General features: G+C 54.3%; 1 long non-coding RNA gene across 1 annotated transcript; it reads right to left on the bottom strand.

Moving 5' to 3' along the window:
* Nucleotides 1–300: 300 nt before the first annotated feature.
* Nucleotides 301–5499, bottom strand: LOC122206717. Its single transcript, XR_006196561.1, has 4 exons — nt 5300–5499; nt 2213–2344; nt 1566–2022; nt 301–501 (listed from the first exon to the last, which is right to left on the bottom strand). It is a non-coding gene; the product is annotated as an uncharacterized LOC122206717 (long non-coding RNA).
* Nucleotides 5500–14455: the final 8956 nt, after the last annotated feature.

The following is a 14455-nucleotide window of genomic DNA, read 5'->3' as shown; positions in this document are numbered from 1 at the left end:
GATCATGACCTGAGCCAAAGTCGTACGCTTAACCGACTGAGCCACCCAGGTGCCCTGAAAAGAATGGTCTTTACAGTTCCACTTATATGGAGCTCAAAAGCAAACAAAACTAATCTGCTGTTACAACTGGAAGAGTGGTTGCCTGGCGGCAGGCGGGGGGGGGGTGGTGGTTCCGGGGAGGGGTGGGTCGTGCCTGGCTGGAGGCCTGAGGCTGGCTACTGAGAGGCTCGTAACATTCTGGTTTTGACCTAGATGAAAAATTGTCATTTTTCACATGAGTGAAAATTAATTGATCTGTGTCCTTTTCATAGGTACGTTATACACCGAGAAAAAGTACTCAAAATTTTTTAAAGTAAAACATTTAAAGACAGCATTAAGGAAATGAAAGTCTGAGACGTGACGGTTCTCTTGAAGGTGGAGTGCGAGTGGCAGGCGTTCAGGGGACTCAGCCTTCTAGAATCAAGTCCAAATGGCCACCTCTGGCTCCTCGGGTCCTGCGTCCTGTTATGGGGCAATTCAGCACGGCGGATGGAAGCACAGATTTGGGAATCTGATGAACCTGAATTTGAACCTGAGCTCTGCCACTGGCTGTGGGACTTGAGACCAGTTACCTAACCTCTCTGAGCACCAGTTCCTTCGTCTACAAAAATCACTTTGGAGGGTGACGGGTTTGATCAGTGGAATGAAGTGGTCCAGCACAGGGCACACACAGTGGACAGGAGCCACATCCAGCTGCCTGCGGCTCCCCATGCAAGCCCTGCTGTCTCACACCAAGTGTCTGTGCCTGCTGTTCCCTCCCCTGGAATGCCCTTCCGCCTGGAGATCACGCTGCCCATCCTTCAATGCCCAGCTCAGACACCTCCTCCTGTGGGATGCTACCCCCCACATGAGATTAACCCTGCCCCCATCCCAGCCACAAGCATGTAGAGTTTATACAGTCTGCTGCATGGAAAAATGAACAGGTCTTGGAATGATTCTGGTTTCTCTGCTGGTTCCTTCTGCGTGCGCAGAAGAGTATTAGCCACACAGCCCTGCGTTGGGGACCTCATCTACCTCTCTGGCACCACGAGATGTGTTGTGGGTGAGTGGTTATCAGAATGACGTCAGCCTCAAAGGTTAGGGATGTCCCCAAGTCATCCCAGTTCCCGTTACCACCCTATATGGATAGGTCACCCATGACAGTGCCTCCCGCTCCCGCTTAACCTCTTGCTGGCCTAACAGGTTCCCCAAGCCAGGCACTCTCTGTGTGAGGCAGTGACACTTAGTTTCAAACTATTAGGAGTTTTCAGCAGGGCACTGGGGACAGTAGGACAACTTGGTCAGGGGTGACTGCACATGTGACCACGTCCACGGCTTCCTTGGTGGTTTAGTAAATCGGGACATATCTCTCGGCAAGACAAGCGCTACAGAACCCCATTTGAAACCCGCACAGCCGTCCAAGATGCGGCTCACGTGCGGCTTCACCCCACCGCCCTGCACCCCACGCTCTTCCCAAACCTGCGGGCACTCACGCGGTGACGCGGCTCTGCCCATTAGGGCCCTCAGCCGGGAACGCTGCGCCTCACCTTTCCAGCCCGTGGAGTGCGACCCAAAGGTACAGTTCCCACCAAGACCCATGCCGGTCAGGATAAGAGATGGAAAAGACGAGAATCCAGGTTCCCCTGGCTTCGAAGTGGAGACAGATCCCCACGGAAATTCACAGTACACGGTGGGGAGTGCCGTGGGGGCGGGGCACAGGGACCCGAGGGTGGTCAGAGGCACCGGGTTCGGGGAGGAGAAACTGGGGAAGGCTTCCTGGAGGGAGGTTAATGTTTCCATTGCTGATCAGTCCACAGAATGTAAGTGCCACGAAGGCAGGGACCTCAGGCTCGTTCTCAGCTCTTCCCAATGCCTGAGTGTCTGTGAAAGAATCCGGCAAGGGCGGAACAACGTTGTGGGGGGTCGAGCAAGTCAGCCCCTCTGGAGGCATCCTGGGAGGGAGGTACTTTGTGACCCGAGGGCTGGAGGCAGGAACGGCAGGGCCTGGGAGGGAATGTGATACAGCTGGGGTTGGGTCCGGTGAGGGGTGAGGCGGGCAGGGTGATCTCACACCCAGTATCCCCCCTCTTCTTCACAACAGCCCTAGAGGAAGGACCCCCTCCGTCCACGCTCGGATGCATCCACCCCCCCCCATTGCTTCCTTCCTTCCGTCACTGATACGTTTAACACGTACCTATTGAGCGCCTGGCGTGTGCCAGGTGCCAGGGACGTAAGGCAAGCTGGACCGGCCAGGCGCCTCTCGCCAGCGGGTGTGAAAGAATGAACTCCAACACACGCACGAGGTGGCCTTGGATTAGGACAAATTCTGAAAGAGATGATAAACACGGTGACGTGACAGGGGGTGACGCGGCGTGACTGGGGGGGCTGCGCCGGACGTGTGCTCAAGGAAGGGCCCTCCGAGAAGGTGGCATCTGGGAAGTCACCAGCCACGGAAAGAGCAGGGCAGACCGCGCGCACAGCACACGTCCAGGTGCCAGCGGCGGGGACGATGCCTGGGGCATCAGAGAAGCCGAGGAAGGCTCTCAGAACCGGAATGTTCCATGGGGGTAAAACGGAGGCGTGGAAGGGATGAGGTAGAAGAGGAAGCCAGCAGCCAGATCGTGTAGATACCTGGATTCATTCTACAGTGAGATGTGGATGCATTAAAGGGGTTCAAGGAGGGGCGCCTCGGTGGCTCAGTTGTTAAGCATCTGACTTTGGCTCAGGTCATGATCTCACGGTTCATGAGCCCAATTCCCACATCAGGTGAGCCCAAGCCCTGCTTCGGGTGAGCCCTGCTTCTCTCTCTCTCTCTCTCTCCCCCTTTCTCTCTGCCCCTCCTGGGATTCTCTATCTCTCTTTGATCCCCCCTCAAAAAATAAACAAATAAAAATAAAAGGGTTTAAGGAGGAGATATTCTCATTGATGTATTTTAACAAGACCACAGGCTCAAGCTGGAGGCGGCAAAGGTGGGAGACTTTCATCGGCTTAAGATCCACATGGGAGGCAAAACTGTCAGAACCAAGGGCTAGGAGCCTCGGTTTCTCTTCCCAGCCTGTTTCTCCCCATCTTTCCCGTCTCAGAAAACGGGCATCACCACACACCCTACTGCTCCAGCCAGAAATGTCTAAGTCCTCTCTGTATCCTTTCTCTCCCTCTGCCTACGCCCAGCCAGTTCTGTCCATGTCCACACCAGGGAAAGGGAGCAGTTTCCAGGCAAGGCCAAGGTTAAGGCGCGCCCAGGGAAGCGGGCCTGTGGGATGGCCTCAGCAACTTCCCGCTTCTCTGGTGCAGGTGGGGAGAAAGCGGAGAGCTGGCTTCGGCCACGGTGAGGCTCCGCCACGCACACGTGACAAAGGGGGCAGGGAACAAGAGTCCGGATTGTTGCAAAAGAATAACCAAAATGGTAGACCGTGGACTCCAAGGTGTCAAGGAGAGGGGTGACAGCCAGTGAGGGAGCGGGAGGGCTCCTGGGGGTGGGGGTGGGGGTGGGGGGTTATAGAAGGGGCCTGGAAGGATAAGAGGTGTGGCCGGGGTGGAAATCCAGGAATGGCACTGTTAGCAACGAGGCAAGGTGTAGGGTATGACCTTGGGAGTGGGCAGCTGGGCAGAGCGGAGAAAGTGATGTCTGGGGGTGAGGAGGTCAGGGTGTGGACAGGGAGTCGTGTGAGTGCTGGAGTCACTGAGAAGGAGGCTGGGGTGGAAGGCCGGCGGTGAGCACCCCCAGAATGCAGGGGAGTGGCCGGGAGGCCGGGAGTGCTGGCAGGCAGGGGCAGGGGAGATCTAGCAGGTTGGGGTGTATTCAAATGAGCCCAGGGGTTGAAGGAGGAAGGGGGAGAAGGAATGGTTTGTAAGAGGCACAGGGGAAACCAGAAGGATGCCCTTCCCTGCCTCCCAGCCCCAAGGTGCCTCCTCTTGGAGGCTGCTGGGAAGTCTCCACCAGGGCCAGGAGGTGAGGGGACACCCTAGAACCCCAAGGTCCCCAGAAAGGGCTGCAAAGGGGTTACAGAGAGGCCTGAAGAGGGAGGTGAGCCTTGCCGACATGTGGCAGGCTTGCCCGCTGGCAGAGGTAGAAGACGAGCCAGCTGGGCAGCGAGGAGAGGGGAAGAAGAGGATGTGGAGACCGTGGGTTGTCATAGCAGAGGGCACTGTGGAGGGAGGAACGGTCCCAAGGAGGGTCAGAAGTTAACTAGCTGTTAGCAGCGGTTAAAACTAGCTTTTCGGGAACTGCAGAACAATCTCTCCCTGCCCCATCTCTCCTTCTGTCCCCTCCCAGCCAAGCCCGAGGCTGCACAGACCCAGGTGCGGGTACCTGAAGGCCCGAGGGAGGGCAGGCCCCCTGTCTCCTCACCCCTGCTGCTTTGCAGATAATCTCTGTGGGCACCAGAGAGGTCCTGCCTAACGGATGTCTTCAACCACGAGGAGGGCGGTGGGGAGCTTGGGGAACCAGATTAGCCACCAAGCCCCTCCGCGGTCTCCCTGCTGTGTTTGCTGTGCAGAAAGCAGGTGCCTCCCAGAGGGCCATGCCACCTTATCCGTGTGTGCAGGGTCGACCTGGTTAACACTGCTTCCGCCTTCCTCTCGACAGGCTCCCATGGCACTCCCGCCTGGGGAGGAAACTGAGAAGAAACTGGCCCTGTGTGATCCACCTTCTTGGCTGTAATCCTTACAGTGTCATGGAGGGAAGCTCTGGGGTTTCGGGTCAGAATCTGACGGATGGGAAGGTATCGGGCAATCTCAGAGGAAGCTCTGACCAACTCATTCTCCTCGCTGTCCTTTCCCCAGCACTCACCGGGCAGGAGTGGGGCTAGGCCCTGGGATACGGGGGGTGAGGCCCCATCCCCAGCCCCTGGGATTCCACAGACCAACAGGTGATCTGTGTGCCAGAGCTGGGTTTGGGGAACACAGGGTGTGGGGGCCTATGGGAGCCCCAAGGAGGTACCCCATCTGCTTGGAGGGTCAGAAGCCCCAGTATGTTCATGGGTTGAGCATCTCCATGAAGCCTGGGCCAAGGGCCTTTAAAAACCCCGGATTTGTCTTTCTGGTCACAAGGAGACTCAACCTGTGACGACCAGTAATGCTAACGATCCCCATAATCCCCTCCTGAACTTTAGCAATGCTCTAGGCAGGGGCACCGGCCCATTCTCTCAAGTCACCACCAACACTCCTGATGGATAGGCCCCATCATGGCACCCATTTCACAGAGGAGCGAGTGGTGCAGCCGGTCTGGCCTCACAGTAATAGACACACCATCCATCCATCCATCCATCCATTTACTTACTCAGTGAATGTTCACTGAGCACCTACTGTCACTGTTGGAAGCACTGGAGATGTAGCAAACTACAACATAGATAAACTCCGGTGAGCTCCTGTCTTTGTGGAGTTCATACTCTACTGGGTAGAGCATAAAGGAAATACAGATTAGAGAGTGAGCGTGTTTCAACAGGCCAGATCGTTGGTCCCTTCTAACCCAGTGACCGTGGGAGCACTCTGCCCGGAAGAAGGGTGGGAGCAGCCTCCAGAGCCAAGCTCTCTCACTATTGTGAGCTCAGATGTGGGGGGGGGGGGGGGGGGGGGGGGGCTCTGACCCTCTGAGCCCGTGGGGCCCTGATGGAGAAGCTCCCAGCACCCTGGCAGGTCCCCCTGGCTCATCCATTCTTAAGTGCAGCCCCCCTCGCTGTCTGTAGTTGACATTGGCTGGCCACACGGACCTTGGCTGGGACTGCTGGCCAGACACCTCCACAAATATGGCGGAGTTTGTACCGTTTACATGGCAGCTCCTAGCGCCAAAGGTCACTGTCCCTGGAGAACTCGAAGGAAGCTGAAGTGTCCTTAAGACCTAGCCTTGGAAGTCCTATCACAATAACTTCTGCCGTCCCCTATTGTCACCAGCCTCTCTAAGGTTGGCTCAGCTTCGAGGAGAGAAGACGTAGGCCCCATTTCTTGACGGGCACGGTGCCAAAGAATTTGCGGGTACGTTTTCAAACTGCCACACAAAGCCGGGAGTGGTGGCCCCAGATGCCCTTGGGAGGTCTGAAGGCAGAGTCTACACATTAGGCCATAGGACTTCACGGGATGCCAGGCTGCCAAGAAAGAGAGGGCAGGGTCTTCACCAAGGCAGTGGATCTGGGCATGGAGAGGGGACAGAGAAGACAGTCATGAGGGGAAAGTTCTATCCTGTCCCTCACGGGCATCCCAGCCTGGATCCACACAGAGGATCGGGGACCGCTGGGCTGGATGGGTGGTTCTGAGAGGTGGGGGGTGTGCATGCTCAGGGAACCCCTTCTGGATGTGTGTGGGGGGGTGCTGAATCAGGACGTAGCACTGGGGACCAGGGAGGAGGAGCCCTCAGTGGGTAGGTCACAAGTCAAACTCCTCAGGGTTTTCAAAAGAAGCCGGTGAGGGAGCATGAGGGATGTCAGATCCCACTGCCCGGAGTGTAGCCACCACAGTGAAATCTGGGAAGTGAAACTTTTTCAGATTTCTCATTTGTTGTTTGAGGTCAGCTTTCAGCGCCCCCCCCCCCCCCCAACCCCCGTTCGGAGCTGCAGACCGAGGCCAGGGGCCCAAACCACCCAGAAACTTGCCTGGGGGCTGTGGGAGAGGGCGGGCTGCTGGCTCCCAGGTGACCCCTCCTTGGGGATTCCCAGTGAGAAGGTGGTGATCTCATGCGGCCTTCTCCTTTAACACCATGGGGCCTGCGGCCGGGAGGGGGCAGGGCAGGGACTCTGGCCCGGGAGTCAGTCTGGGTTTTGGTGGCAGCTCCTCCGGGAGAGATCTGTGTGACCTTCAGAAGTCACTTCCCTCTCGAGTGCTCCGTTTCCTCATCCATCAAATGTCAAGTCAGTTGATCTTTAAAGGCGCTCCCCTCCACTGACATCACCAGCTGACCGCCCTCTCGAGAGAAATCATTCACCCCAAACCCCTTCTCTTAGCGCCCACCCAGAGCCCGCCGGCTAGACAAACACACAAAGTGTTCCTAAAGATTAAGGCTCCGATTCAGCCCAGATCCCCCTTGGTCTCAGGTGGAGCCTCTCGGCGGCCGCACCTGATCCCTCCCACCTCACCCCATTCCCAGGGAGGCTGGGGACAGTGTGGATGGCTCGGGGCTGTCAGCCCCACCGTGGGAACCACCACGTACAACGACCCTCCTTCCCAGGGATCAAGAGCATCTCTCCGAGCCCTTGTCCCCCAACACCCCATCCAGGCACCCACCAGGCGGGACACTGAGGGCGAGAGTGAGAGGGAAGAGATGGAAAAGTCTGAGGCTCGGGTGCCCACCCAGCCTGTCCTTGGCCAGGAGGTCTGCTTGGGGCTTGTCGCAAAGCTTATTCATCGTCCAGGGTCATTCACGCTTAATATTCGTCTTCTTGGCCAGCCTGGAAGCTCCATGAGGGTAGGGGCTAGTTCTGGTTCACTGCTTGATCCTCAAGGCTTGGAACCGTGACTCGCATATAAAAGTTGTCCAATAAATAATTGTTAAGTGAATGAATGCATGAATGAATGAATGAATGAATGAATGCTTTTAAAGTGCCTTTAGGGGCGCCTGGGTGGCTCAGTCAGTTGAGCGTCCGACTCCGGCTCGGGTCATGATCTCCTGGTTTGTGAGTTCAAGCCCCGCGTCGGGTTCTGCGCCCACAGCTCGGAGCCTGGAGCCCGCTTCGGATTCTGTGACTCCCTCTCTCTCTGTCCCTGCCCCGCTGACACTCTGTCTCTCTCTCTCTCTCAAAAAGTAAATAAACATTTAAAAAAAAATTTTTAAGTGCCTTCAAACTACTGGGGAAAGATCAGGCAGATACAAATACTGTGATAAAAAGCTTTTCACGTCACTCAACATGTATTATTAATACACCAGCTAAGGTACACCGGGAACTATCTCTGTGCCAGGCTAGAGCTGTCAGATTAGCAAGTAAAGATACAAGATACCCCGTTAAATTGCAGGTAAACAACGAACAGTTTTTTTAGTGTAAGTATGTCCCACACAATATGGGTGTTTTGCATTTTATTCTCTAATTGTCACGCCAACGCTCTGGGAGGAGTATTATTATTCTGCCCTTTTACAGATGAGGGAACTGAGGCACAAGAGAGCTAGGTAACCTGTCCGACGTCACACCACTGCGGGGTGGCCAAATCAAGGCTAGATCCTGAGGGGTTGGAGCCTCCGGTCAGCCCGCTCGCTCACCACCATGGTCTCCAGTCTCCCAGCAAGTATCCATAAGTGGTAGGCACTGGCCCGGGCTCTGGGACCCAACAGGGAAAGAAAGGTCCGCTTTGGCTGGGGTGGACAAGAAAAGCTTCCCAGAGGAGGGACAGGCGAGGAGGTGGGACACGGGAGGCAGAGTCTTGTGGGAGGCAGGTCAGGGAGAGAGAGCAACTCAGACATATACCCACCAGCCCATTGGCAGCTGTGACCCCCCCCCACACACACACACACACACTCTGAGGCTTGACTCTGTTGGGAAAAAGAGGCACAACACAGACCCACAGTCTCTTACCTAGACTCCTGGGAGCCAGATGGGTTTTCAAATTCAGAATTTTTCAGACTTTAGAAAGGAGATTCTAAAATATGCATCAATTGTATATGATACAGCACCTCCCGGGGAACCTAGGACAGACTCTCGTGTACTCAAGATAGGTACATTTCTGCAGCAAAATGTATAAGCGTCCACATTTCAGCAGGATAAAGACTGCAACTCCGTCTCTTTGCAGTTCAAGTCAGGTTTTGCCGTCCTGTAAATTTGGCTGCCGGGCATTTGGAGATTCTTGAAATTGGGGACAAGGAAGCATACACCCGTCCTCTCTAAGGCCGGTCGTGGGTCCCCCTCCGCAGAAAAGGCGCTTGTCCCCAGGCTTCCCTGCCCTCCTTCCCAGCCGCCTACGGGGGACCTGGGAGGAGACCGGGTGGCTGGCGCGGAGGCGGCTAAGGAGTTTCCAAATAGGAAAACCAGCGGCTGCGGGCCCAGGACGAGGCCGGGCGTTCCCGGGCTGCCTGGGCCGTGAGTCACCGGGTCGGCAGCAGGCAGCGCGCAGGAATGCGGCGGGGCGATCGCCCGGCCGGGGGTGGGCGGCGGGCAGGCGAGGCGAGGGCACCGCCGTGCGCCAGAGTCGCGGGTGACTAAGCAAGACCCACCCCGCCGACCCCCAGCATCTGGCGCTGCCCTGCGCGCCCCCTTGTCCCGACCCCGCGCCTCCGCGGCCAACGCTCCCCCTGGGAGCCCCCCCACCCCCACCCCGCCCCTGCTCAGGGGCCTCCGAAGAGGATGTGGGAAGAAACAGTCCTTCCATGTCTATTTGTAGACCATCCTTTTCGTTTTTAATTATTTTTTTCAAATGTGTAGTGTCTTCATACACCTCAAAAAGGTAGACACAAGGGTCTCGAAGAGGTATTTGTAGCAACCGTCTTCACAGTATCCAAAAGGTGAAGGCACAGGTGTCCACGGAGGGCTGAATGGACAAACCAAATGCATATATGCACGGGATGGAATATCATTCAGCCTTAAAAAGGAAGCGAATTCTGACACGTGCTGCAGGATGGATGGGCCTTAGGACGTTATGCTACGTGAAAGCAGTCAGCAGACAAAGAGGCAAGCCCTGCGTGATTCCACTTGTAGAAAGTGGCAAGGGTGGGGGCACCTGGGTGGCTGCGCTGGTGGAGCATCTGACTTGGGCCCAGGTCATGATCTCGCGGTTCATGGGTTCGAGCCCCGCATGGGGCTTTCTGCTGTCAGCACAAAGCCGGCTTCGGATCCTCTGTCCTCCCCTCACTGCCTCTCTCTCTCTCTCTCTCTCTCTCTGTCTCTCTCTCAAAACTAAATAAAACCTTAAAAAAGAATTTAGAAAAAAAAGAAGTGGCAAGAAGGGGTGGGGAATGGAGAGTGGGTGTTTAACGGGCACAGAGTTTCTATTTGGAAAGATGGACAGTGGGGATGGCCGTACAGCGGTGGGAATGGACCGAATGCCTCTGAGCTGGGCGCTTCCAAATTGGTAAGGTGGTAAAGCCTAGGTTACGTGCATTTTACCACGGTGTGTTCAGAAAAGAAGAGAAATGTAAAGGTACAAACGTCAGTCTTCCACTCCCGTCCAACAGCCCTGCGGCTCTGTCACCCAACACTCCAATGTCACCGCCAGCCCTTCCGTCTCCTCCCCGACAGAGGCTATGAGACGCGGGCAATTCCATGCGGCGTGTCTGTGTGGAAATGTGGAAATACAAATGTGAATACAACCTCTTCTATGCACCCCTTTTCTTTTTCAAAAGGCGTCGACAGCAGCATACTCGCACCTTGCTTTTTCCACTTACCGACCGACACATCTTGGAGACCTTTCTCTACGGATGCTTAAAGAGCTTCCTCGTTTTGTGCTTTTAAAAATAGCTTCACTGTGCTCGCTTTGGGAGCGCACATACGAAAAACAGCTTTCCTGATAGATTTTGCACGAAATTCATCCGTTGTTAGGGCACGGTGCGATGATTTTCAGAAAACTTACAGGCTTGTGCAGCCTTGAGCACAATGGGTTTTAGAACACTTCCATCATCCGTAGAGCTCCTGGGGTCCTTTGGAGTTTAATCCCCCACCCCCACCCTCACCCCACCCCGCTAACCACCGAGCTGCTTCCTGTCTCGAGGGCTGGCCTTCCCTGGAAATTTCTCCTGAATGGATCATACAACATGTGGTCGTTTGTGTCTGGTTTCTTTCACTGGGCCTCGGGTCTTTGAGGTTTGTCCGTGTTGCAGCGGGTTTCATGCGCTTGCTCCTGAGTAGTATTCCATTGCGTGGGCATTTCACATTGTGTTTGTCCATTCACAAATTGATGGCTCGTCGGACGTTCACAGGGGTTTCTAGTGTGCATAATGCTGCTATGAGCATTGGCGGACAGGCCTTTGGGGTGCCCACGTTTTTAATCCTCTCGGGCAGACCCCTGGGAGAATGGTTGGCTCATGTGGTTGGGATGGGTTTAGCTTTTTAAGAAACTGTGAAGCTTGGGGCGCCTGGGTGGCGTAGTCGGTTAGGCGTCCGACTTCAGCCAGGTCACGATCTCGCGGTCCGTGAGTTCGAGCCCCGCATCAGGCTCTGGGCTGATGGCTCGGAGCCTGGAGCCTGTTTCCGATTCTGTGTCTCCCTCTCTCTCTGCCCCTCCCCTGTTCATGCTCTGTCTCTCTCTGTCCCAAAAATAAAAAACGTTGAAAAAAAAATTAAAAAAAAAGAAACTGTGAAGCTTTTTTTCCGAAGCAGGGGCACTATTTTACATTCTCCCCAGCAATGTGTGAGCATGCCTGAACACTTGTTACGATCTTTTTTAATTCCAGCCCTGCCAGAGGGTGTGAAGGGGTATCTTGCGTGGTTTTAATTTGCATTTCCCTAATGGAAAACGACATGGAGCATTTCCATGTGCTTATGGACCATTCATATACCTTCTCTGATAAAATGTCTATTCAAAATTGTATCCGTTTTTAAATTTAGTTCTCCTCTTATCATGGGCTTACAAGACTTCATTCTTTTTTGTAGCTCTGTAGCGATCCGTTGTGTGGGTGGGCCATGATGTGTTTGTGTCTTATTGAAATCTCTTTAAAATTTTTCATTTTGGGGCGCCTGGGTGGCTCAGTCAGTTAAGCGTCCAACTTCAGCTCAGGTCATGATCTGACAGTTCGCGGGTTCGAGCCCCACTTCGGGCTCTGGGCTGACAGCTCCGAGCCTGGAGCCTGCTTCCGATTCTGCGTCTCCCTCTCTCTCTGCCCCTCCCCTGCTTGTGCTCTGTTGCTCTCTGTCTCTCAAAAATAAATAAACATTAAAAATTTTTAAAATCTTCTATTTATATATAATTCTATAGTGGGCATAATATATTAGTGTAATAGTATGTGTTCCTCAGTAAATAAACACATGTGGGGGGAAATTTTCTCAAATTATTTTCCTGAGAGGGGATCAGAAAAGCTTGGTGACCACTGGTTCGAGCCTTTATCCTCCTCCTGGCCAGCCTCACCCCATCCTTCAGGCCTGTTCCAGCCATCCTGAGCTTTGTAGAAACCCTGTTGAAAGCCTGATCTTCTGGCAGCTGGGGGGCCCCAAAGAACCTGATCATTGTCCCCTAATTGATGGGGGAGTCTGAGGCTCAGAGGCATTTTGTTCCCCCCACCCCCGCCCCCCGGGGCATTTTGGCACAGTGTGACTTTCCAGGGCCCTATGGCAGGATGCCTCCCTTAATCTGGGGAGCTCCAGGCTGGATGATTTGATGTTTCCTTGGGCATTCCCTGAGCCCAGCAGGGCCAGAAGAGCTCAAAGTCCAGGAGGTTGGTTTGGGGTTCGTGCTGCCCTCGGCCCCCGCACTCTGTCCATGGCGTCATGCTAAGCTCAGAGCTCCAAGGGACAAGACTCTGCTGGTCCTTTCCTCTCTCCTTGGTTGGTTCTTTCCTCTTCCTCGTCTCCACTATCGTCATTGTCACCATTTACTGTAGATGTACCGTGCGCCTGGATAAAACATGCAGGGCCCCATTTAATCCTCCCATAATACTTGTGAGGCTGAGCTTAGTCGTTCCATTTTGCCCAAGAGGAAACAGAAGCTTGGGAAGGTTATGCATCTGGTACTTAAGGGATAGAGGCAAAATTCAAACACAGGTTGACTAACTCCAAAGCTCACACCTTTGACTGGTCCTTGGCCCTACTGGAGGGGCTTCGGCTAATCTTCCTCTGGTTCTTGGCAGACATCTCGGAGATACCTCTGAGTGATAAAATGGGGGCAGTGTCAGGGGAGGAAATGGGGGGTGAGAATTGAGGGTAACCCCCTTGCCCTGAGCCAGGGCAACTCCAGAACAAGTACTATTGCGGGCAGGACAGGGGTAAGGCAGGAAATGGACGCTGGAGAGCCGGAGGGACCCAGAGAGTGGACACCTCTGCCCTTTACCTACCCCACCTCGGGCTCAGCCCCAGGGTGGGAGAGAGGAAATTAAGCCCAGAGTAAGGGAAGATGTCAAAGGTACTCAGGCTTTCGGTACTTCGGAAGGACAAAGCTAAGCTCTGTCATCGCATTTGGTGCTTTCACTCTCCCTGTTTCTCAGTGAGCATGTCTTTTTTTAAATGTTTATTTATTTTTGAGGGAGAGAGTGAGAGCGAGCAGGGTAGGGGCAGAGAGAAAGGGAGACAGAGGATCCAAAGCGGGCTCTGCACTGACAGTGGAGAGCCTGATGCGGGGCTTGAACTCATGAACCGTGAGATCGTGACCTGAGCTGAAGTCAGACACTTAACTGACTGAGTTATCCAGGCACCCCTCTCGGTGAACATTTCTTTTTTTTCTTTTTAAGTTTATTTATTTATTTATTTTGAGAGAGAGAGATAGAGTATGAGCAGGGGAGGGGTAGGCAGAGAGGGAGAGAGAGAATCCCAAGCAGATTCTGCACTGTCAACACAGAGCCCGGTGTGGGGCTTGAACCCTCAAACCGTGAGATCATGACCTGAGCTGAAACTAAGAGTTGGATGCTTAACCAACCAAGCCACCCAGGTGCCCCGTGAACATTTCTATTGGAAAGCTCCAGCCTTGTCTGTGCTGAACCAGCGGAGGAGGGAACTGTGGGCACCCAGGGGGATGGGGAGGAACAGAGGGTCCAGACACTCTGGCAGACAGTACCAGTTCTCAGGAGCTCAGATCTGATGACCCCCCATCCTCCAGAACCATGCATGAATGCCTCCCATATTCAATCCATACCCCTTGATCCGGCATTCACGGCCTTTCCTCATACGGTTTCAGACTTTGCTACTCTCTGTGCTTATCTCTAGGTTTTTGCTCACATTGTTCCCTCTGCCCAGAATATTCTTTCCTCCCCATCTCCCCAGATCTACCGTTCAAACTGCAGTCATCCTTCAAGGCCCAGCCCAGATGCTTCCTCCTCCATGAAGCCTTCCTTGATCCCCTTAACTGGAAATGACATCTCCCTCTTCTGAACTCCCACAGTCTTTGGTTCATACCTTTCTGAGGGCGCGTTTCATTGTCCCACCAGCAGTAGGCACTGACCCTTACTCCACCCAGCTTTCATCGCCCTTCTGATCGTAATAGCCCAATCTTCCCCCACCTTCGGTCATGTGATCCAGAAGAAGCTGACTGCACCCCAGGATCCAGAGAGGGATCCGGTCGAAGCATCACATCTTCTCTTCGGCTACTCCCACCCCCACCCCCACCCCCATCTCCAACCACTACAGAGATTCATTCAGTGTTGGGCCTGTGACCCAGAGTCAGTTAAATCAGGGCTTTCCTGGTATGACCAGGAGATGGGCCCGTTCTTTGGGGTGAGACTGATAAGCACAGAATATATAGTCCCAGGAGTACGAGCTTCAAGAGCAAAGCTAAAACAAAGAAAAGCAAAGCCAGGCAGATGGCTTACAAGGATTGGGATTCAGCCAAGCCTGAAGCTGGAATTTTTTCAGACGTGGGGACGAAATATTCCTTTTTTGAGATT

Source organism: Panthera leo, chromosome E1 (genome assembly GCF_018350215.1).
Source record: "Panthera leo isolate Ple1 chromosome E1, P.leo_Ple1_pat1.1, whole genome shotgun sequence".
In the NCBI taxonomy this organism is placed as follows: domain Eukaryota; kingdom Metazoa; phylum Chordata; class Mammalia; order Carnivora; family Felidae; genus Panthera; species Panthera leo.
This window is presented reverse-complemented; position numbering and strand designations above follow the sequence as displayed.